The sequence below is a fragment of the Mytilus californianus genome, unplaced genomic scaffold (assembly GCF_021869535.1).
Source record: "Mytilus californianus isolate M0D057914Y unplaced genomic scaffold, xbMytCali1.0.p SCAF_3, whole genome shotgun sequence".
NCBI lineage: Eukaryota > Metazoa > Mollusca > Bivalvia > Mytilida > Mytilidae > Mytilus > Mytilus californianus.
This window is the reverse complement of record NW_026262679.1, coordinates 77,059,555-77,084,659: the sequence shown is the minus strand read 5'-3', so window position 1 is coordinate 77,084,659 and position 25,105 is coordinate 77,059,555. Positions and strand designations below refer to the sequence as shown.

At 28.4% G+C, this 25,105-nt stretch overlaps 1 long non-coding RNA gene across 2 annotated transcripts in view; it reads left to right on the top strand.

Annotated features, from left to right (window-relative positions):
- The first annotated feature begins 4,282 nt into the window (after positions 1 to 4,282).
- The window catches only part of LOC127735093 (uncharacterized), a 35,336-nt gene continuing 14,513 nt past the window's right edge, over positions 4,283 to 25,105 (top strand). For both annotated transcript variants that reach the window (XR_007998035.1, XR_007998034.1), the window contains exons 1-6: positions 4,283 to 4,481; positions 15,166 to 15,369; positions 22,393 to 22,544; positions 23,320 to 23,386; positions 23,943 to 24,307; positions 24,883 to 25,034. This is a non-coding gene — a long non-coding RNA (uncharacterized LOC127735093). The remainder of the gene's footprint in view (positions 4,482 to 15,165; positions 15,370 to 22,392; positions 22,545 to 23,319; positions 23,387 to 23,942; positions 24,308 to 24,882; positions 25,035 to 25,105) is intronic.

Genomic DNA, 25,105 nt, shown 5'->3' with positions numbered 1-25,105 from the left:
TTGATAATGTGGAAAATCAAAGTGATCTAAAATCACTAATGGAAAGATTGGAAGAATTGTGTGTATAATTTCAATCATATTTTATAATTCCATAGCAGTAAAGGTGGACAACAAAAACTTGCTATGATTTTATTAAAGAAATCCCTATTTAGTATTTGTTAGTTTCAATTAAACATACTGTTAATGTATCAATACACTTAAGTAAAAAGACAAAACTAAGCCAGTAATTAAAAGTAATGACTATTGTTTTTGATTGATTGATTGATTGATTGTTGGTTGCTTAACGTCCAGTGGCAAATATTTCATGCATATTCAGGACGAGAACAAATTAACAATAAATACAATAGGTAGGTTCTGTAATAGACGCGTCCGGGATTAAGGTCTAAATTTCTTTCCAGTTCACTTGTGCTAATGTACACAGACATGAACACAATTGAGAACTATATGTCAGAGTGTATAGATTTAGTAGTTAATCTGTCCACTTTCTGTTTGGAGGCCGGTGCCTGAAGAAAAATCCATTACCATTTTCGCGGGAAATAAATAATTGCAGAACCAAATGTCGGTTTACTGGCGATGTTAATTACATGCAGACAGAGAGTTCAATACCTAACATAGTTGAAATAAAAGTACAGAAGCTACACAACAACATTAATTACTATTCGAAGTCTGCATTACTTAATTCTTGATATGAAAATGCAAGGATGTGTTCTACCCCTGCATGCCTAGCTTTCTCCATTTTCTTTTCTTTTCGTCTTCTTCTTGTTTGTTTTTTTGCCATAATCTGCCTCGTCAGTAGGTACGGCCCTGCGAATTCGGCAGCATTTAATATTTTGCGACAAACAAATGGAAGTTTTTAACGACCTTGACTGGCTATACAGCTGGCGACAAAACACCTCTGATCATAGATTTAACGGTTCATCGGTTCATTAGACCCCACTGCCATTACAATCTCTGTTTTAATTGGTTACTATGTTTTGGCGGTTTTTTCTATTGTTCTAATTTTTCAACTCATACCATGATGGAATTCATTTGGAAGGTCAGTTTTATTCTTTCTTTATTAATAAAATGGTCTAGTAATAATTCATAAGTGTTACTTATACACAGAATCAACGTTTATTTTAGCAGAGACATGTAGACATATATATATATGTCTCATATTTTAGTAACTATCGAAAAGGAGAGTTAATCCATTATAAAATGACAATCAGAAGAAAAGAAGATTTTACGGTTATATTTCATAACTCAGTAATCTTATTTAGATTTGTTATACTATGATATTTAGTCTGGTTTATATATGACTTGTGTTTACCAATTGATTGACTAAACGTTTCGGATCGAGTAGACCGATTAGACCTATAACATGAGACTTCGTAGGTTCTAACTTCATATCGTTTGCATTCAGCGTTTTTTTTATCGGTTATTTTTGTTTACTATCAATGTTCGTGGTTCAGCATGGATAGTAAAAAAAATATCCGATAAAAAACGTTGAATGCGAACGATATGAACCTACGAAGTCTTATATTATAATATAGGACTAGTAGACCGGTATGAATGCTATTTTGTGTAAATCGATTGGAAATAACACGGCATAGAAATAAATAGAAATAAGAATAGTTCTATAAATGATCAAATGGGTTAAATTTGAATTTTTATCATAAACAGATATTTTTTTTTGTAAACTGATGAATTGAGCCCTTTTCAACTGATCTTTATAGCTTGTTCCTATGTTGTACTGTACAACACTATCCCAGGTTAGAGGGAGGGTTGGCACCTTCAAACTAGCTTAACCCTGCCATATTCTGTTTGTGTCTGTCCTACGTCAGGAGCCTATAATTCAGTAGCAGTTGGTTTTTGCTGTATATCATTTTGTTTTTTCTTTCATGGTTTTGTACTTAAAATCGGGCTGTTTTCTCATTTGAATTGGTTTTGCATTGCATTTGTCATTTTGGGGCCTTTCATATCTGACTATCTGGGAACAAACCCTCTATATGGTGTTTATACCTGTACAGAGGAATAACCCTTCTAAAGAAGGATAATTATCCCTCTATAGAGGAATATAATTGTTTGTATAAAAAAGAAGATGTGGTATGATTGCCAATGAGACAACTCGCCACAAGAGTCCAAATGACACAGAAATTAACAACTATAGGTCACTGTTAGGCCTTCAACAATGAGCATAGCCCATACTGCATAGTCAGCTATAAAAGGCCCCGAAATTCACAAATGTAAAACAATTCAAACAAGAAACTAATGACCTTATTTATATATACAAAATAATGAACGAAAAAAACAAATATGTAACACAGCAACAAACGATAACCACTGAATTACAGGCTCCAGTCTTGAGACAGGCACATACAGAATGTGGCGGGGGTAAACTAGTTTGAAGGAGCCAACCCTCTCCTAACCTGGGACAGTGGTGTAACAGTACAACATAAGAACAAACAATAAAAATCAGTTGAAAAAGGCTCAACTCATCAGATGGATACAAATGGAAAAACATCTAACAAAAACACAGAGTTGACGTGGACGGGTACTTATACATCCCAACAACAAAAAGACATTAAGTACAGATCTGAGAGTACTTGCAGTTACTGACAGCTAGTTCAAAGCCAATAACAACTAATAAAAAAAACAATGCATCTAAGACTAAATTATCAATCAGTTCACATCCAACATCTAATGGATTTAGTGTAAAGACGCCATAAACAGTCAGAGGAAAACATGACCTTGTGCAATGCCAAGATACAGGATTATTATTATTATTATTAGATGGATTAAAAGCAAAACATGGCAAATGTGCATTTTCTACTAATTGTGGCAGTAACCTGCAACATTTGATGATCAGGTCAATTCCACTCAGTTATGCCTCAATGAACAGATTTTTACATATATGTAAGAGAATGATAATCCCTTTCTTCATGATTAAGTACAAGTGTTATTGAGTACTTATCATGAAGTAAGGGATAATCATTCTCTTGTCAGTGTAAATTAAATGTTTATAATTGATGCATAACTTCATTTTCAGCATTTCATTTATGGGTTAGTTTTAGTGATGTAAGGACTGTCTTATAATTTGGGAGATATTTTTAAAATGCATTATAGACATTAGGTGACACAACAGTAAAAAGAAAAGGTATGAATTGTATATGTTTCGAATGTAAATCATGAAATATTTTAGTGAGGAATTATCCTTTTTTTATTTACAGTTTAAATCAATAAATACATTTGAGTTACAACTAATTTTATTTCACAGCCAATATTTTGGTCCAGCTTTATAAATCAAAAAACTATTTCATTATGTCAGGGAAATGATCTAATAAAATGCATTTAAAAGTTTAAATATATTCAAAACCTAAATCAATTTCCTGGTTTTTTTTATTTCTTTTATCAGAATATTGGAAATAACTATTCTTCCCAACCTCCGGTTCAGAAAGATAAAAATTTAGGTTATTTTTTATTTTAAAACGTTTTTCTTCTTTTTTTTGCATTGCTTTGATATTGTTTTTAGTAATTTGAAGTTTATTAATATTTTCATAATGACATTAAACATACAAATTTTACAAGATGATGATGTAGGTATTTTTTCGTTACAATTGTACTTAAACTGTTAATAGTTGTAAGGTAATAAAATCAGTTTTCCCTGGAGAAACAGCTTGAAAATTTATTACAAATTAGTCCAAAATTTCTTTTCAAATTTAGACTCTAATGAAAAAAGTATACTTGTACTCCAATTTAGGATTTGAATTAAAACATGCATCACATTAATTTCTGAATTAATTAAAACAGCAAATAGTCTCTTCACATTGACAATTTGGAAACCCTTTCTCTAATAGTCTCACCTGTACGAAAGTAAAGTTTCCGATTGTCAATTTGGATATCTACATATTTAGTCGATTTTTTTTTAAGTAATTTGGAAAATATGACTTCATTTAGAGTGTTTGAAATTCAGTTGAATTTTAATCATTTCTGTTCAAAATGTATACATTAGATTGTTTTGGTTAGCCACCAACTTCTGATAATTTGACACGCACATTAATTTCGGAAATAATGATTATATCATTAAACCGTCTTCATTACTGATTGAAATATAGATTTAAAATGAAAATAAGTTAATGATATACAGTCAAAAAGAGCAATTGACCAATGATGATGGCTGCCATTAATGCCAATTTTTCTTTATAGATATTTTGAAAGAAAAACAAATTAAAGTAGCAAATTTTTTAAGTTTTATATTTGGTTCAATATTTTTGAACTTATTTTGTTTTTGTTTCAGATACCAGCCCCAGGATATTTACATCAGGACAGGTAACATATGCATCGGAAAGTAAGTATATTTTTTTTTATTTATTAATAGTTGTCTAATAGATATTAAAATAATTTGAATATGTATTACAGATAGACGGGAGCCAACAGAGAAGAAGAAGACAGTACAGTCCTAGACATGGAGATGATTAAATTGTAGATGCCAAGATGATGATGTAGGTATTTTGTTGTTACAATTGTACTTAAACTGTTAATAGTTGTAAGGTAATAAAATCAGTTTTCCCTGGAGAAACAGCTTGAAAATTTATTACAAATTAGTCCAAAATTTCTTTTCAAATTTATACTCTAATGAAAAAAGTATACTTGTACTCCAATTTAGGATTTGAATTAAAACATGCATCACATTAATTTCTGAATTAATTATAACAGCAAATAGTCTCTTAACATTGACAATTTGGAAACCCTTTCTCTAATAGTCTCACCTGTACGAAAGTAAAGTTTCCGATTGTCAATTTGGATATCTACATATTGAGTCGATTTTTTTTTTAAAGTAATTAGGAAAATATGACTTGATTTAGATTGTTTGAAATTCAGTTGAATTTTAATCATTTCTGTTCAAAATGTATACATCAGATTGTTTTGGTTAGCCACCAACTTCTGATAATTTGACACACACATTAATTTCGGAAATAATGATTATATCATTAAACCGTCTTCATTACTGATTGAAATATAGATTTAAAATGAAAATAAGTTAATGATATACAGTCAAAAAGAGCAATTGACCAATGATGATGGCTGCCATTAATGCCAGTTTTTCTTTATAGATATTTTGAAAGAAAAACAAATTAAAGTAGCAAATTTTTTAAGTTTTATATTTGGTTCAATATTTTTGAACTTATTTTGCTTTTGTTTCAGATACCAGCCCCAGGATATTTACGTCAGGACAGGTAACATATGCATCGGAAAGTAAGTATATTTTTTTTTATTTATTAATAGTTGTCTAATAGATATTAAAATAATTTGAATATGTATTACAGATAGACGGGAGCCAACAGAGAAGAAGAAGACAGTACAGTCCTAGACATGGAGATGATTAAATTGTAGATGCCAAGATGATGATGTAGGTATTTTGTTGTTACAATTGCACTTAAACTGTTAATAGTTGTAAGGTAATAAAATCAGTTTTCCCTGGAGAAACAGCTTGAAAATTTATTACAAATTAGTCCAAAATTTCTTTTCAAATTTATACTCTAATGAAAAAAGTATACTTGTACTCCAATTTAGGATTTGAATTAAAACATGCATCACATTAATATCTGAATTAATTATAACAGCAAATAGTCTCTTAACATTGACAATTTGGAAACCCTTTCTCTAATAGTCTCACCTGTACGAAAGTAAAGTTTCCGATTGTCAATTTGGATATCTACATATTTAGTCGATTTTTTTTTAAAGTAATTTGGAAAATATGACTTGATTTAGATTGTTTGAAATTCAGTTGAATTTTAATCATTTCTGTTCAAAATGTATACATCAGATTGTTTTGGTTAGCCACCAACTTCTGATAATTTGACACGCACATTAATTTCGGAAATAATGATTATATCATTAAACCGTCTTCATTACTGATTGAAATATAGATTTAAAATGAAAATAAGTTAATGATATACAGTCAAAAAGAGCAATTGACCAATGATGATGGCTGCCATTAATGCCAGTTTTTCTTTATAGATATTTTGAAAGAAAAACAAATTAAAGTAGCAAATTTTTAAAGTTTTATATTTGGTTCAATATTTTTGAACTTATTTTGTTTTTGTTTCAGATACCAGCCCCAGGATATTTACGTCAGGACAGGTAACATATGCATCGGAAAGTAAGTATATTTTTTTTTATTTATTAATAGTTGTCTAATAGATATTAAAATAATTTGAATATGTATTACAGATAGACGGGAGCCAACAGAGAAGAAGAAGACAGTACAGTCCTAGACATGGAGATGATTAAATTGTAGATGCCAAGATGATGATGTAGGTATTTTGTTGTTACAATTGTACTTAAACTGTTAATAGTTGTAAGGTAATAAAATCAGTTTTCCCTGGAGAAACAGCTTGAAAATTTATTACAAATTAGTCCAAAATTTCTTTTCAAATTTATACTCTAATGAAAAAAGTATACTTGTACTCCAATTTAGGATTTGAATTAAAACATGCATCACATTAATATCTGAATTAATTATAACAGCAAATAGTCTCTTAACATTGACAATTTGGAAACCCTTTCTCTAATAGTCTCACCTGTACGAAAGTAAAGTTTCCGATTGTCAATTTGGATATCTACATATTTAGTCCATTTTTTTTTAAAGTAATTTGGAAAATATGACTTGATTTAGATTGTTTGAAATTCAGTTGAATTTTAATCATTTCTGTTCAAAATGTATACATCAGATTGTTTTGGTTAGCCACCAACTTCTGATAATTTGACACGCACATTAATTTCGGAAATAATGATTATATCATTAAACTGTCTTCATTACTGATTGAAATATAGATTTAAAATGAAAATAAGTTAATGATATACAGTCAAAAAGAGCAATTGACCAATGATGATGGCTGCCATTAATGCCAGTTTTTCTTTATAGATATTTTGAAAGAAAAACAAATTAAAGTAGCAAATTTTTTAAGTTTTATATTTGGTTCAATATTTTTGAACTTATTTTGTTTTTGTTTCAGATACCAGCCCCAGGATATTTACGTCAGGACAGGTAACATATGCATCGGAAAGTAAGTATATTTTTTTTTATTTATTAATAGTTGTCTAATAGATATTAAAATAATTTGAATATGTATTACAGATAGACGGGAGCCAACAGAGAAGAAGAAGACAGTACAGTCCTAGACATGGAGATGATTAAATTGTAGATGCCAAGATGATGATGTAGGTATTTTGTTGTTACAATTGTACTTAAACTGTTAATAGTTGTAAGGTAATAAAATCAGTTTTCCCTGGAGAAACAGCTTGAAAATTTATTACAAATTAGTCCAAAATTTCTTTTCAAATTTATACTCTAATGAAAAAAGTATACTTGTACTCCAATTTAGGATTTGAATTAAAACATGCATCACATTAATTTCTGAATTAATTATAACAGCAAATAGTCTCTTAACATTGACAATTTGGAAACCCTTTCTCTAATAGTCTCACCTGTACGAAAGTAAAGTTTCCGATTGTCAATTTGGATATCTACATATTTAGTCGATTTTTTTTTAAAGTAATTAGGAAAATATGACTTGATTTAGATTGTTTGAAATTCAGTTGAATTTTAATCATTTCTGTTCAAAATGTATACATCAGATTGTTTTGGTTAGCCACCAACTTCTGATAATTTGACACGCACATTAATTTCGGAAATAATGATTATATCATTAAACCGTCTTCATTACTGATTGAAATATAGATTTAAAATGAAAATAAGTTAATTATATACAGTCAAAAAGAGCAATTGACCAATGATGATGGCTGCCATTAATGCCAGTTTTTCTTTATAGATATTTTGAAAGAAAAACAAATTAAAGTAGCAAATTTTTTAAGTTTTATATTTGGTTCAATATTTTTGAACTTATTTTGTTTTTGTTTCAGATACCAGCCCTAGGATATTTACGTCAGGACAGGTAACATATGCATCGGAAAGTAAGTATATTTTTTTTTATTTATTAATAGTTGTCTAATAGATATTAAAATAATTTGAATATGTATTACAGATAGACGGGAGCCAACAGAGAAGAAGAAGACAGTACAGTCCTAGACATGGAGATGATTAAATTGTAGATGCCAAGATGATGATGTAGGTATTTTGTTGTTACAATTGTACTTAAACTGTTAATAGTTGTAAGGTAATAAAATCAGTTTTCCCTGGAGAAACAGCTTGAAAATTTATTACAAATTAGTCCAAAATTTCTTTTCAAATTTATACTCTAATGAAAAAAGTATACTTGTACTCCAATTTAGGATTTGAATTAAAACATGCATCACATTAATTTCTGAATTAATTATAACAGCAAATAGTCTCTTAACATTGACAATTTGGAAACCCTTTCTCTAATAGTCTCACCTGTACGAAAGTAAAGTTTCCGATTGTCAATTTGGATATCTACATATTTAGTCGATTTTTTTTTAAAGTAATTAGGAAAATATGACTTGATTTAGATTGTTTGAAATTCAGTTGAATTTTAATCATTTCTGTTCAAAATGTATACATCAGATTGTTTTGGTTAGCCACCAACTTCTGATAATTTGACACGCACATTAATTTCGGAAATAATGATTATATCATTAAACCGTCTTCATTACTGATTGAAATATAGATTTAAAATGAAAATAAGTTAATGATATACAGTCAAAAAGAGCAATTGACCAATGATGATGGCTGCCATTAATGCCAGTTTTTCTTTATAGATATTTTGAAAGAAAAACAAATTAAAGTAGCAAATTTTTTAAGTTTTATATTTGGTTCAATATTTTTGAACTTATTTTGTTTTTGTTTCAGATACCAGCCCCAGGATATTTACGTCAGGACAGGTAACATATGCATCGGAAAGTAAGTATATTTTTTTTTATTTATTAATAGTTGTCTAATAGATATTAAAATAATTTGAATATGTATTACAGATAGACGGGAGCCAACAGAGAAGAAGAAGACAGTACAGTCCTAGACATGGAGATGATTAAATTGTAGATGCCAAGATGATGATGTAGGTATTTTGTTGTTACAATTGTACTTAAACTGTTAATAGTTGTAAGGTAATAAAATCAGTTTTCCCTGGAGAAACAGCTTGAAAATTTATTACAAATTAGTCCAAAATTTCTTTTCAAATTTATACTCTAATGAAAAAAGTATACTTGTACTCCAATTTAGGATTTGAATTAAAACATGCATCACATTAATTTCTGAATTAATTATAACAGCAAATAGTCTCTTAACATTGACAATTTGGAAACCCTTTCTCTAATAGTCTCACCTGTACGAAAGTAAAGTTTCCGATTGTCAATTTGGATATCTACATATTTAGTCCATTTTTTTTTTAAAGTAATTTGGAAAATATGACTTGATTTAGATTGTTTGAAATTCAGTTGAATTTTAATCATTTCTGTTCAAAATGTATACATCAGATTGTTTTGGTTAGCCACCAACTTCTGATAATTTGACACGCACATTAATTTCGGAAATAATGATTATATCATTAAACCGTCTTCATTACTGATTGAAATATAGATTTAAAATGAAAATAAGTTAATTATATACAGTCAAAAAGAGCAATTGACCAATGATGATGGCTGCCATTAATGCCAGTTTTTCTTTATAGATATTTTGAAAGAAAAACAAATTAAAGTAGCAAATTTTTTAAGTTTTATATTTGGTTCAATATTTTTGAACTTATTTTGTTTTTGTTTCAGATACCAGCCCCAGGATATTTACGTCAGGACAGGTAACATATGCATCGGAAAGTAAGTATATTTTTTTTTATTTATTAATAGTTGTCTAATAGATATTAAAATAATTTGAATATGTATTACAGATAGACGGGAGCCAACAGAGAAGAAGAAGACAGTACAGTCCTAGACATGGAGATGATTAAATTGTAGATGCCAAGATGATGATGTAGGTATTTTGTTGTTACAATTGTACTTAAACTGTTAATAGTTGTAAGGTAATAAAATCAGTTTTCCCTGGAGAAACAGCTTGAAAATTTATTACAAATTAGTCCAAAATTTCTTTTCAAATTTATACTCTAATGAAAAAAGTATACTTGTACTCAAATTTAGGATTTGAATTAAAACATGCATCACATTAATTTCTGAATTAATTATAACAGCAAATAGTCTCTTAACATTGACAATTTGGAAACCCTTTCTCTAATAGTCTCACCTGTACGAAAGTAAAGTTTCCGATTGTCAATTTGGATATCTACATATTTAGTCCATTTTTTTTTAAAGTAATTTGGAAAATATGACTTGATTTAGATTGTTTGAAATTCAGTTGAATTTTAATCATTTCTGTTCAAAATGTTTACATCAGATTGTTTTGGTTAGCCACCAACTTCTGATAATTTGACACGCACATTAATTTCGGAAATAATGATTATATCATTAAACCGTCTTCATTACTGATTGAAATATAGATTTAAAATGAAAATAAGTTAATGATATACAGTCAAAAAGAGCAATTGACCAATGATGATGGCTGCCATTAATGCCAGTTTTTCTTTATAGATATTTTGAAAGAAAAACAAATTAAAGTAGCAAATTTTTAAAGTTTTATATTTGGTTCAATATTTTTGAACTTATTTTGTTTTTGTTTCAGATACCAGCCCCAGGATATTTACGTCAGGACAGGTAACATATGCATCGGAAAGTAAGTATATTTTTTTTTATTTATTAATAGTTGTCTAATAGATATTAAAATAATTTGAATATGTATTACAGATAGACGGGAGCCAACAGAGAAGAAGAAGACAGTACAGTCCTAGACATGGAGATGATTAAATTGTAGATGCCAAGATGATGATGTAGGTATTTTGTTGTTACAATTGTACTTAAACTGTTAATAGTTGTAAGGTAATAAAATCAGTTTTCCCTGGAGAAACAGCTTGAAAATTTATTACAAATTAGTCCAAAATTTCTTTTCAAATTTATACTCTAATGAAAAAAGTATACTTGTACTCAAATTTAGGATTTGAATTAAAACATGCATCACATTAATTTCTGAATTAATTATAACAGCAAATAGTCTCTTAACATTGACAATTTGGAAACCCTTTCTCTAATAGTCTCACCTGTACGAAAGTAAAGTTTCCGATTGTCCATTTGGATATCTACACATTTAGTCGATTTTTTTTTAAAGTAATTTGGAAAATATGACTTGATTTAGATTGTTTGAAATTCAGTTGAATTTTAATCATTTCTGTTCAAAATGTATACATCAGATTGTTTTGGTTAGCCACCAACTTCTGATAATTTGACACGCACATTAATTTCGGAAATAATGATTATATCATTAAACCGTCTTCATTACTGATTGAAATATAGATTTAAAATGAAAATAAGTTAATGATATACAGTCAAAAAGAGCAATTGACCAATGATGATGGCTGCCATTAATGCCAGTTTTTCTTTATAGATATTTTGAAAGAAAAACAAATTAAAGTAGCAAATTTTTAAAGTTTTATATTTGGTTCAATATTTTTGAACTTATTTTGTTTTTGTTTCAGATACCAGCCCCAGGATATTTACGTCAGGACAGGTAACATATGCATCGGAAAGTAAGTATATTTTTTTTTATTTATTAATAGTTGTCTAATAGATATTAAAATAATTTGAATATGTATTACAGATAGACGGGAGCCAACAGAGAAGAAGAAGACAGTACAGTCCTAGACATGGAGATGATTAAATTGTAGATGCCAAGATGATGATGTAGGTATTTTGTTGTTACAATTGTACTTAAACTGTTAATAGTTGTAAGGTAATAAAATCAGTTTTCCCTGGAGAAACAGCTTGAAAATTTATTACAAATTAGTCCAAAATTTCTTTTCAAATTTATACTCTAATGAAAAAAGTATACTTGTACTCCAATTTAGGATTTGAATTAAAACATGCATCACATTAATTTCTGAATTAATTATAACAGCAAATAGTCTCTTAACATTGACAATTTGGAAACCCTTTCTCTAATAGTCTCACCTGTATGAAAGTAAAGTTTCCGATTGTCAATTTGGATATCTACATATTGAGTCGATTTTTTTTTTAAAGTAATTAGGAAAATATGACTTGATTTAGATTGTTTGAAATTCAGTTGAATTTTAATCATTTCTGTTCAAAATGTATACATCAAATTGTTTTGGTTAGCCACCAACTTCTGATAATTTGACACACACATTAATTTCGGAAATAATGATTATATCATTAAACCGTCTTCATTACTGATAGAAATATAGATTTAAAATGAAAATAAGTTAATTATATACAGTCAAAAAGAGCAATTGACCAATGATGATGGCTGCCATTAATGCCAGTTTTTCTTTATAGATATTTTGAAAGAAAAACAAATTAAAGTAGCAAATTTTTTAAGTTTTATATTTGGTTCAATATTTTTGAACTTATTTTGCTTTTGTTTCAGATACCAGCCCCAGGATATTTACGTCAGGACAGGTAACATATGCATCGGAAAGTAAGTATATTTTTTTTTATTTATTAATAGTTGTCTAATAGATATTAAAATAATTTGAATATGTATTACAGATAGACGGGAGCCAACAGAGAAGAAGAAGACAGTACAGTCCTAGACATGGAGATGATTAAATTGTAGATGCCAAGATGATGATGTAGGTATTTTGTTGTTACAATTGCACTTAAACTGTTAATAGTTGTAAGGTAATAAAATCAGTTTTCCCTGGAGAAACAGCTTGAAAATTTATTACAAATTAGTCCAAAATTTCTTTTCAAATTTATACTCTAATGAAAAAAGTATACTTGTACTCCAATTTAGGATTTGAATTAAAACATGCATCACATTAATTTCTGAATTAATTATAACAGCAAATAGTCTCTTAACATTGACAATTTGGAAACCCTTTCTCTAATAGTCTCACCTGTATGAAAGTAAAGTTTCCGATTGTCAATTTGGATATATACATATTGAGTCGATTTTTTTTTTAAAGTAATTAGGAAAATATGACTTGATTTAGATTGTTTGAAATTCAGTTGAATTTTAATCATTTCTGTTCAAAATGTATACATCAAATTGTTTTGGTTAGCCACCAACTTCTGATAATTTGACACACACATTAATTTCGGAAATAATGATTATATCATTAAACCGTCTTCATTACTGATAGAAATATAGATTTAAAATGAAAATAAGTTAATTATATACAGTCAAAAAGAGCAATTGACCAATGATGATGGCTGCCATTAATGCCAGTTTTTCTTTATAGATATTTTGAAAGAAAAACAAATTAAAGTAGCAAATTTTTTAAGTTTTATATTTGGTTCAATATTTTTGAACTTATTTTGCTTTTGTTTCAGATACCAGCCCCAGGATATTTACGTCAGGACAGGTAACATATGCATCGGAAAGTAAGTATATTTTTTTTTATTTATTAATAGTTGTCTAATAGATATTAAAATAATTTGAATATGTATTACAGATAGACGGGAGCCAACAGAGAAGAAGAAGACAGTACAGTCCTAGACATGGAGATGATTAAATTGTAGATGCCAAGATGATGATGTAGGTATTTTGTTGTTACAATTGCACTTAAACTGTTAATAGTTGTAAGGTAATAAAATCAGTTTTCCCTGGAGAAACAGCTTGAAAATTTATTACAAATTAGTCCAAAATTTCTTTTCAAATTTATACTCTAATGAAAAAAGTATACTTGTACTCCAATTTAGGATTTGAATTAAAACATGCATCACATTAATTTCTGAATTAATTATAACAGCAAATAGTCTCTTAACATTGACAATTTGGAAACCCTTTCTCTAATAGTCTCACCTGTACGAAAGTAAAGTTTCCGATTGTCAATTTGGATATCTACATATTGAGTCGATTTTTTTTTTAAAGTAATTAGGAAAATATGACTTGATTTAGATTGTTTGAAATTCAGTTGAATTTTAATCATTTCTGTTCAAAATGTATACATCAGATTGTTTTGGTTAGCCACCAACTTCTGATAATTTGACACGCACATTAATTTCGGAAATAATGATTATATCATTAAACCGTCTTCATTACTGATTGAAATATAGATTTAAAATGAAAATAAGTTAATGATATACAGTCAAAAAGAGCAATTGACCAATGATGATGGCTGCCATTAATGCCAATTTTTCTTTATAGATATTTTGAAAGAAAAACAAATTAAAGTAGCAAATTTTTTAAGTTTTATATTTGGTTCAATATTTTTGAACTTATTTTGTTTTTGTTTCAGATACCAGCCCCAGGATATTTACATCAGGACAGGTAACATATGCATCGGAAAGTAAGTATATTTTTTTTTATTTATTAATAGTTGTCTAATAGATATTAAAATAATTTGAATATGTATTACAGATAGACGGGAGCCAACAGAGAAGAAGAAGACAGTACAGTCCTAGACATGGAGATGATTAAATTGTAGATGCCAAGATGATGATGTAGGTATTTTGTTGTTACAATTGTACTTAAACTGTTAATAGTTGTAAGGTAATAAAATCAGTTTTCCCTGGAGAAACAGCTTGAAAATTTATTACAAATTAGTCCAAAATTTCTTTTCAAATTTATACTCTAATGAAAAAAGTATACTTGTACTCCAATTTAGGATTTGAATTAAAACATGCATCACATTAATATCTGAATTAATTATAACAGCAAATAGTCTCTTAACATTGACAATTTGGAAACCCTTTCTCTAATAGTCTCACCTGTACGAAAGTAAAGTTTCCGATTGTCAATTTGGATATCTACATATTTAGTCCATTTTTTTTTAAAGTAATTTGGAAAATATGACTTGATTTAGATTGTTTGAAATTCAGTTGAATTTTAATCATTTCTGTTCAAAATGTATACATCAGATTGTTTTGGTTAGCCACCAACTTCTGATAATTTGACACGCACATTAATTTCGGAAATAATGATTATATCATTAAACCGTCTTCATTACTGATTGAAATATAGATTTAAAATGAAAATAAGTTAATGATATACAGTCAAAAAGAGCAATTGACCAATGATGATGGCTGCCATTAATGCCAGTTTTTCTTTATAGATATTTTGAAAGAAAAACAAATTAAAGTAGCAAATTTTTTAAGTTTTATATTTGGTTCAATATTTTTGAACTTATTTTGTTTTTGTTTCAGATACCAGCCCCAGGATATTTACGTCAGGACAGGTAACATATGCATCGGAAAGTAAGTATATTTTTTTTATTTATTAATAGTTGTCTAATAGATATTAAAATAATTTGAATATGTATTACAGATAGACGGGAGCCAACAGAGAAGAAGAAGACAGTACAGTCCTAGACATAGAGATGATTAAATTGTAGATGCCAAGATGATGATGTAGGTATTTTGTTGTTACAATTGTACTTAAACTGTTAATAGTTGTAAGGTAATAAAATCAGTTTTCCCTGGAGAAACAGCTTGAAAATTTATTACAAATTAGTCCAAAATTTCTTTTCAAATTTATACTCTAATGAAAAAAGTATACTTGTACTCCAATTTAGGATTTGAATTAAAACATGCATCACATTAATTTCTGAATTAATTATAACAGCAAATAGTCTCTTAACATTGACAATTTGGAAACCCTTTCTCTAATAGTCTCACCTGTACGAAAGTAAAGTTTCCGATTGTCAATTTGGATATCTACATATTGAGTCGATTTTTTTTTTAAAGTAATTAGGAAAATATGACTTGATTTAGATTGTTTGAAATTCAGTTGAATTTTAATCATTTCTGTTCAAAATGTATACATCAGATTGTTTTGGTTAGCCACCAACTTCTGATAATTTGACACGCACATTAATTTCGGAAATAATGATTATATCATTAAACCGTCTTCATTACTGATTGAAATATAGATTTAAAATGAAAATAAGTTAATGATATACAGTCAAAAAGAGCAATTGACCAATGATGATGGCTGCCATTAATGCCAATTTTTCTTTATAGATATTTTGAAAGAAAAACAAATTAAAGTAGCAAATTTTTTAAGTTTTATATTTGGTTCAATATTTTTGAACTTATTTTGTTTTTGTTTCAGATACCAGCCCCAGGATATTTACATCAGGACAGGTAACATATGCATCGGAAAGTAAGTATATTTTTTTTTATTTATTAATAGTTGTCTAATAGATATTAAAATAATTTGAATATGTATTACAGATAGACGGGAGCCAACAGAGAAGAAGAAGACAGTACAGTCCTAGACATGGAGATGATTAAATTGTAGATGCCAAGATGATGATGTAGGTATTTTGTTGTTACAATTGTACTTAAACTGTTAATAGTTGTAAGGTAATAAAATCAGTTTTCCCTGGAGAAACAGCTTGAAAATTTATTACAAATTAGTCCAAAATTTCTTTTCAAATTTATACTCTAATGAAAAAAGTATACTTGTACTCCAATTTAGGATTTGAATTAAAACATGCATCACATTAATATCTGAATTAATTATAACAGCAAATAGTCTCTTAACATTGACAATTTGGAAACCCTTTCTCTAATAGTCTCACCTGTACGAAAGTAAAGTTTCCGATTGTCAATTTGGATATCTACATATTTAGTCCATTTTTTTTTAAAGTAATTTGGAAAATATGACTTGATTTAGATTGTTTGAAATTCAGTTGAATTTTAATCATTTCTGTTCAAAATGTATACATCAGATTGTTTTGGTTAGCCACCAACTTCTGATAATTTGACACGCACATTAATTTCGGAAATAATGATTATATCATTAAACCGTCTTCATTACTGATTGAAATATAGATTTAAAATGAAAATAAGTTAATGATATACAGTCAAAAAGAGCAATTGACCAATGATGATGGCTGCCATTAATGCCAGTTTTTCTTTATAGATATTTTGAAAGAAAAACAAATTAAAGTAGCAAATTTTTTAAGTTTTATATTTGGTTCAATATTTTTGAACTTATTTTGTTTTTGTTTCAGATACCAGCCCCAGGATATTTACGTCAGGACAGGTAACATATGCATCGGAAAGTAAGTATATTTTTTTTTATTTATTAATAGTTGTCTAATAGATATTAAAATAATTTGAATATGTATTACAGATAGACGGGAGCCAACAGAGAAGAAGAAGACAGTACAGTCCTAGACATGGAGATGATTAAATTGTAGATGCCAAGATGATGATGTAGGTATTTTGTTGTTACAATTGTACTTAAACTGTTAATAGTTGTAAGGTAATAAAATCAGTTTTCCCTGGAGAAACAGCTTGAAAATTTATTACAAATTAGTCCAAAATTTCTTTTCAAATTTATACTCTAATGAAAAAAGTATACTTGTACTCCAATTTAGGATTTGAATTAAAACATGCATCACATTAATTTCTGAATTAATTATAACAGCAAATAGTCTCTTAACATTGACAATTTGGAAACCCTTTCTCTAATAGTCTCACCTGTACGAAAGTAAAGTTTCCGATTGTCAATTTGGATATCTACATATTTAGTCGATTTTTTTTTAAAGTAATTTGGAAAATATGACTTGATTTAGATTGTTTGAAATTCAGTTGAATTTTAATCATTTCTGTTCAAAATGTATACATCAGATTGTTTTGGTTAGCCACCAACTTCTGATAATTTGACACGCACATTAATTTCGGAAATAATGATTATATCATTAAACCGTCTTCATTACTGATTGAAATATAGATTTAAAATGAAAATAAGTTAATGATATACAGTCAAAAAGAGCAATTGACCAATGATGATGGCTGCCATTAATGCCAGTTTTTCTTTATAGATATTTTGAAAGAAAAACAAATTAAAGTAGCAAATTTTTTAAGTTTTATATTTGGTTCAATATTTTTGAACTTATTTTGTTTTTGTTTCAGATACCAGCCCCAGGATATTTACGTCAGGACAGGTAACATATGCATCGGAAAGTAAGTATATTTTTTTTTATTTATTAATAGTTGTCTAATAGATATTAAAATAATTTGAATATGTATTACAGATAGACGGGAGCCAACAGAGAAGAAGAAGACAGTACAGTCCTAGACATGGAGATGATTAAATTGTAGATGCCAAGATGATGATGTAGGTATTTTGTTGTTACAATTGTACTTAAACTGTTAATAGTTGTAAGGTAATAAAATCAGTTTTCCCTGGAGAAACAGCTTGAAAATTTATTACAAATTAGTCCAAAATTTCTTTTCAAATTTATACTCTAATGAAAAAAGTATACTTGTACTCCAATTTAGGATTTGAATTAAAACATGCATCACATTAATTTCTGAATTAATTATAACAGCAAATAGTCTCTTAACATTGACAATTTGGAAACCCTTTCTCTAATAGTCTCACCTGTACGAAAGTAAAGTTTCCGATTGTCAATTTGGATATCTACATATTTAGTCGATTTTTTTTTAAAGTAATTTGGAAAATATGACTTGATTTAGATTGTTTGAAATTCAGTTGAATTTTAATCATTTCTGTTCAAAATGTATACATCAGATTGTTTTGGTTAGCCACCAACTTCTGATAATTTGACACGCACATTAATTTCGGAAATAATGATTATATCATTAAACCGTCTTCATTACTGATTGAAATATAGATTTAAAATGAAAATAAGTTAATGATATACAGTCAAAAAGAGCAATTGACCAATGATGATGGCTGCCATTAATGCCAGTTTTTCTTTATAGATATTTTGAAAGAAAAACAAATTAAAGTAGCAAATTTTTTAAGTTTTATATTTGGTTCAATATTTTTGAACTTATTTTGTTTTTGTTTCAGATACCAGCCCCAGGATATTTACGTCAGGACAGGTAACATATGCATCGGAAAGTAAGTATATTTTTTTTTATTTATTAATAGTTGTCTAATAGATATTAAAATAATTTGAATATGTATTACAGATAGACGGGAGCCAACAGAGAAGAAGAAGACAGTACAGTCCTAGACATGGAGATGATTAAATTGTAGATGCCAAGATGATGATGTAGGTATTTTGTTGTTACAATTGTACTTAAACTGTTAATAGTTGTAAGGTAATAAAATCAGTTTTCCCTGGAGAAACAGCTTGAAAATTTATTACAAATTAGTCCAAAATTTCTTTTCAAATTTATACTCTAATGAAAAAAGTATACTTGTACTCAAATTTAGGATTTGAATTAAAACATGCATCACATTAATTTCTGAATTAATTATAACAGCAAATAGTCTTTTAACATTGACAATTTGGAAACCCTTTCTCTAATAGTCTCACCTGTACGAAAGTAAAGTTTCCGATTGTCAATTTGGATATCTACACATTTAGTCGATTTTTTTTTAAAGTAATTTGGAAAATATGACTTGATTTAGATTGTTTGAAATTCAGTTGAATTTTAATCATTTCTGTTCAAAATGTATACATCAGATTGTTTTGGTTAGCCACCAACTTCTGATAATTTGACACGCACATTAATTTCGGAAATAATGATTATATCATTAAACCGTCTTCATTACTGATTGAAATATAGATTTAAAATGAAAATAAGTTAATGATATACAGTCAAAAAGAGCAATTGACCAATGATGATGGCTGCCATTAATGCCAGTTTTTCTTTATAGATATTTTGAAAGAAAAACAAATTAAAGTAGCAAATTTTTTAAGTTTTATATTTGGTTCAATATTTTTGAACTTATTTTGTTTTTGTTTCAGATACCAGCCCCAGGATATTTACGTCAGGACAGGTAACATATGCATCGGAAAGTAAGTATATTTTTTTTTATTTATTAATAGTTGTCTAATAGATATTAAAATAATTTGAATATGTATTACAGATAGACGGGAGCCAACAGAGAAGAAGAAGACAGTACAGTCCTAGACATGGAGATGATTAAATTGTAGATGCCAAGATGATGATGTAGGTATTTTGTTGTTACAATTGCACTTAAACTGTTAATAGTTGTAAGGTAATAAAATCAGTTTTCCCTGGAGAAACAGCTTGAAAATTTATTACAAATTAGTCCAAAATTTCTTTTCAAATTTATACTCTAATGAAAAAAGTATACTTGTACTCCAATTTAGGATTTGAATTAAAACATGCATCACATTAATTTCTGAATTAATTATAACAGCAAATAGTCTCTTAACATTGACAATTTGGAAACCCTTTCTCTAATAGTCTCACCTGTACGAAAGTAAAGTTTCCGATTGTCAATTTGGATATCTACATATTTAGTCCATTTTTTTTTAAAGTAATTTGGAAAATATGACTTGATTTAGATTGTTTGAAATTCAGTTGAATTTTAATCATTTCTGTTCAAAATGTATACATCAGATTGTTTTGGTTAGCCACCAACTTCTGATAATTTGACACGCACATTAATTTCGGAAATAATGATTATATCATTAAACCGTCTTCATTACTGATTGAAATATAGATTTAAAATGAAAATAAGTTAATTATATACAGTCAAAAAGAGCAATTGACCAATGATGATGGCTGCCATTAATGCCAGTTTTTCTTTATAGATATTTTGAAAGAAAAACAAATTAAAGTAGCAAATTTTTTAAGTTTTATATTTGGTTCAATATTTTTGAACTTATTTTGTTTTTGTTTCAGATACCAGCCCTAGGATATTTACGTCAGGACAGGTAACATATGCATCGGAAAGTAAGTATATTTTTTTTTATTTATTAATAGTTGTCTAATAGATATTAAAATAATTTGAATATGTATTACAGATAGACGGGAGCCAACAGAGAAGAAGAAGACAGTACAGTCCTAGACATGGAGATGATTAAATTGTAGATGCCAAGATGATGATGTAGGTATTTTGTTGTTACAATTGTACTTAAACTGTTAATAGTTGTAAGGTAATAAAATCAGTTTTCCCTGGAGAAACAGCTTGAAAATTTATTACAAATTAGTCCAAAATTTCTTTTCAAATTTATACTCTAATGAAAAAAGTATACTTGTACTCCAATTTAGGATTTGAATTAAAACATGCATCACATTAATTTCTGAATTAATTATAACAGCAAATAGTCTCTTAACATTGACAATTTGGAAACCCTTTCTCTAATAGTCTCACCTGTACGAAAGTAAAGTTTCCGATTGTCAATTTGGATATCTACACATTTAGTCGATTTTTTTTTAAAGTAATTTGGAAAATATGACTTGATTTAGATTGTTTGAAATTCAGTTGTATTTTAATCATTTCTGTTCAAAATGTATACATCAGATTGTTTTGGTTAGCCACCAACTTCTGATAATTTGACACGCACATTAATTTCGGAAATAATGATTATATCATTAAACCGTCTTCATTACTGATTGAAATATAGATTTAAAATGAAAATAAGTTAATGATATACAGTCAAAAAGAGCAATTGACCAATGATGATGGCTGCCATTAATGCCAGTTTTTCTTTATAGATATTTTGAAAGAAAAACAAATTAAAGTAGCAAATTTTTTAAGTTTTATATTTGGTTCAATATTTTTGAACTTATTTTGTTTTTGTTTCAGATACCAGCCCCAGGATATTTACGTCAGGACAGGTAACATATGCATCGGAAAGTAAGTATATTTTTTTTTATTTATTAATAGTTGTCTAATAGATATTAAAATAATTTGAATATGTATTACAGATAGACGGGAGCCAACAGAGAAGAAGAAGACAGTACAGTCCTAGACATGGAGATGATTAAATTGTAGATGCCAAGATGATGATGTAGGTATTTTGTTGTTACAATTGTACTTAAACTGTTAATAGTTGTAAGGTAATAAAATCAGTTTTCCCTGGAGAAACAGCTTGAAAATTTATTACAAATTAGTCCAAAATTTCTTTTCAAATTTATACTCTAATGAAAAAAGTATACTTGTACTCCAATTTAGGATTTGAATTAAAACATGCATCACATTAATTTCTGAATTAATTATAACAGCAAATAGTCTCTTAACATTGACAATTTGGAAACCCTTTCTCTAATAGTCTCACCTGTACGAAAGTAAAGTTTCCGATTGTCAATTTGGATATCTACATATTTAGTCGATTTTTTTTTAAAGTAATTTGGAAAATATGACTTGATTTAGATTGTTTGAAATTCAGTTGAATTTTAATCATTTCTGTTCAAAATGTATACATCAGATTGTTTTGGTTAGCCACCAACTTCTGATAATTTGACACGCACATTAATTTCGGAAATAATGATTATATCATTAAACCGTCCATTACTGATTGAAATATAGATTTAAAATGAAACAAGTTAATGAAATATAGTCAAAAAGTACAATTGATCAATGATGATAGCTGCCAAAAATAAAAGTAAAAACTAAAGAAGCAAATTTTTCAAAAGTTTTATATTTGGTTTAATATTTTTGAACTTATTTTGTTTTTGTTACAGATTCCAGGAGCAGGTAATTTACATCATACCAGGCTGTCCCGTGGACATGTTTATATTACAGACGGATGAAGCCCAGAGGAACATTACAGACGGATGGAGCCCAGAGGAACATACAGTCCTAGACCTGAAGTTGCCAGATAATGATGATGAAGGTATTTAGTTTTTACAATTGTAAAATCGATGCTGAATTCTCATCTAGGGGAATAAAACGTTTATTTTTATGAACTTGTGCTTTTTTTTATACAGAATGAACATAATATCATTTTTTATTTTTCTAAGAATAAAATACAAGAAATATTTTTTTCTATATATTTCAATTTTGTTTTGATGCAGGCATCATCCACAATGTCTTTGGCCACACTCATTGCTGTATATAAAATCAGAGTAGGGAAATTATCAATTTTTATTTAACTTGGAAATCACAGTCCTTCATTGCAACCGATGTAATATATGGACTTTTTTTCGCAGTTTTCAACTAAGATAATTTTAAGGTTAAAATATTTCAGTTATCAATTACTTTGTCAAATCTTCATAGAATTTTATGAAAATACGACAACAAACATTTATTTTCCACATTCAAAGTACCAAGAAAGTTATTTTATCAGTTTGATATTTGGTTTCCAGTAACATGAATAAAATAATATATCATTTGAAAAGTAAATTCTGAGACAGATTTCACCTTCAGGGGGAGGCTAGTACAACAAACAGCAAGAATGTGTCATTCAATGGGAGATAACTCATAGATTATTGAGAAAAAAATTTATGTTGAAACAAAATCAAAACATGTTTTGTTTTTCCAGCTTTTTTAGATATTAAACTGGTATTGATGCTATGCTAAATATTAAGTCAGAAAACTATTTTTTTTTAGCTGACAATTTAACACTTTCGTAAAATATATAATTTGTGTCAATTTTAATTCCTTTTTAGGTTATTACAGCAACTGTTTTCATGGATGGGGAGTAAAACTGGGTGGTCTAATACTTTTCATAAATTAGTAGGTATATAATTCCTCTGTTGAAAACAAATTTTATTTTCATCTTAAAATAAAAATTGATAGGAATATAATGTGCATTAGGCTTGAAAGTTTTAAGAGATTGGTCAGAATTTCTTTTTGTCTACTTTGCACCACAGGGGATATATGGTTATGGTCTTTGTCCAAGTGTCGTAAACACACTAATACTAATGGATGGTTGCTCTATTTTTTTTTTTTTTTAACTTTTTGTCAGATATTCAGAATCCTCTGGTTTTATCCATGAAGTGCCATTACAATTTTGCCCACTAACCCCTACTTATCTTTTCATAATTTTATAACATATAGTTTAAAAAGCCATGTTTGAAAATCTTATAAAATCCTTGTTATTTTTTGATAGTTCTAATTTGCTATAGAATAAATAAATGGAGAATGTGTCCATGAGACAATAATTCCTTATCCAGATAATCAACATGAAACATAAAAATATATAAAACAAAAACTCTATTTGATCTACAAATCATTGAGTCTTATCATTAGTGTTCTTTAATGTTATAAATAAATAAATCGTTTTTTCCAGACAAAATAACAACATGACTGGTGGATTCAATTCTAGGTACCAGTGAAGAAATTAAAAGTGAAGACTTGCGACGGAAAATCCAGGAAACAGGTCTTTTACTGAACAGTATGAGAGAGCCAAGATGATTGTTGGATTTAAACTGCTTGGAAAATACCACCAAATGAAGACAAAAAATGCACTGCATCAACAAACAAATCATCTACTGGAATGTCAGGGCATCAGTACCTAGTTCTGATTCTAAAAACAATTGTTCAAAATAAATGGAGAATGTGACACAGATGATGACCCTGCTTGCATATAACATTATAAAGGGACAAACAGTAAAATTGATGCCATTTAAATTCAAAGCTGAACAGTGTTTTGTGGTAACTAGCATTGTGTATCAGTTTTAAAACATTTGGTTGAGGCAAAGTTAAAAATGGTAACCACTTTTGGGATGTACAAACAGGTGGACAACACTTAATGCCCCCTCAGCTTCGGTGCTGGCATAAAAAATGAACAATATTTGGAAACCCTTTCTCTAATAGTCTCACCTGTATGAAAGTAAAGTTTCCGATTGTCAATTTGGATATCTACATATTTAGTCGATTTTTTTTAAAGTAATTTGGAAAATATGACTTGATTTAGATTGTTTGAAATTCAGTTGAATTTTAATCATTTCTGTTCAAAATGTATGCATCAGATTGTTTTGGTTAGCCACCAACTTCTGATAATTTGACACGCACATTAATTTCGGAAATAATGATTATATCATTAAACCGTCTTCATTACTGATTGAAATATAGATTTAAAATGAAACAAGTTAATGAAATATAGTCAAAAAGTACAATTGATCAATGATGATAGCTGCCAAAAATAAAAGTAAAAACTAAAGAAGCAAATTTTTCAAAAGTTTTATATTTGGTTTAATATTTTTGAACTTATTTTGTTTTTGTAACAGATTCCAGGAGCAGGTAATTTACATCATACCAGGCTGTCCCGTGGACATGTTTATATTACAGACGGATGAAGCCCAGAGGAACATTACAGGCGGTTGGAGCCCAGAGGAACATACAGTCCTAGACCTGAAGTTGCTAGATAATGATGATGAAGGTATTTAGTTTTTACAATTGTAAAATCGATGCTGAATTCCCATCTAGGGGAATAAAACGTTTATATTTATG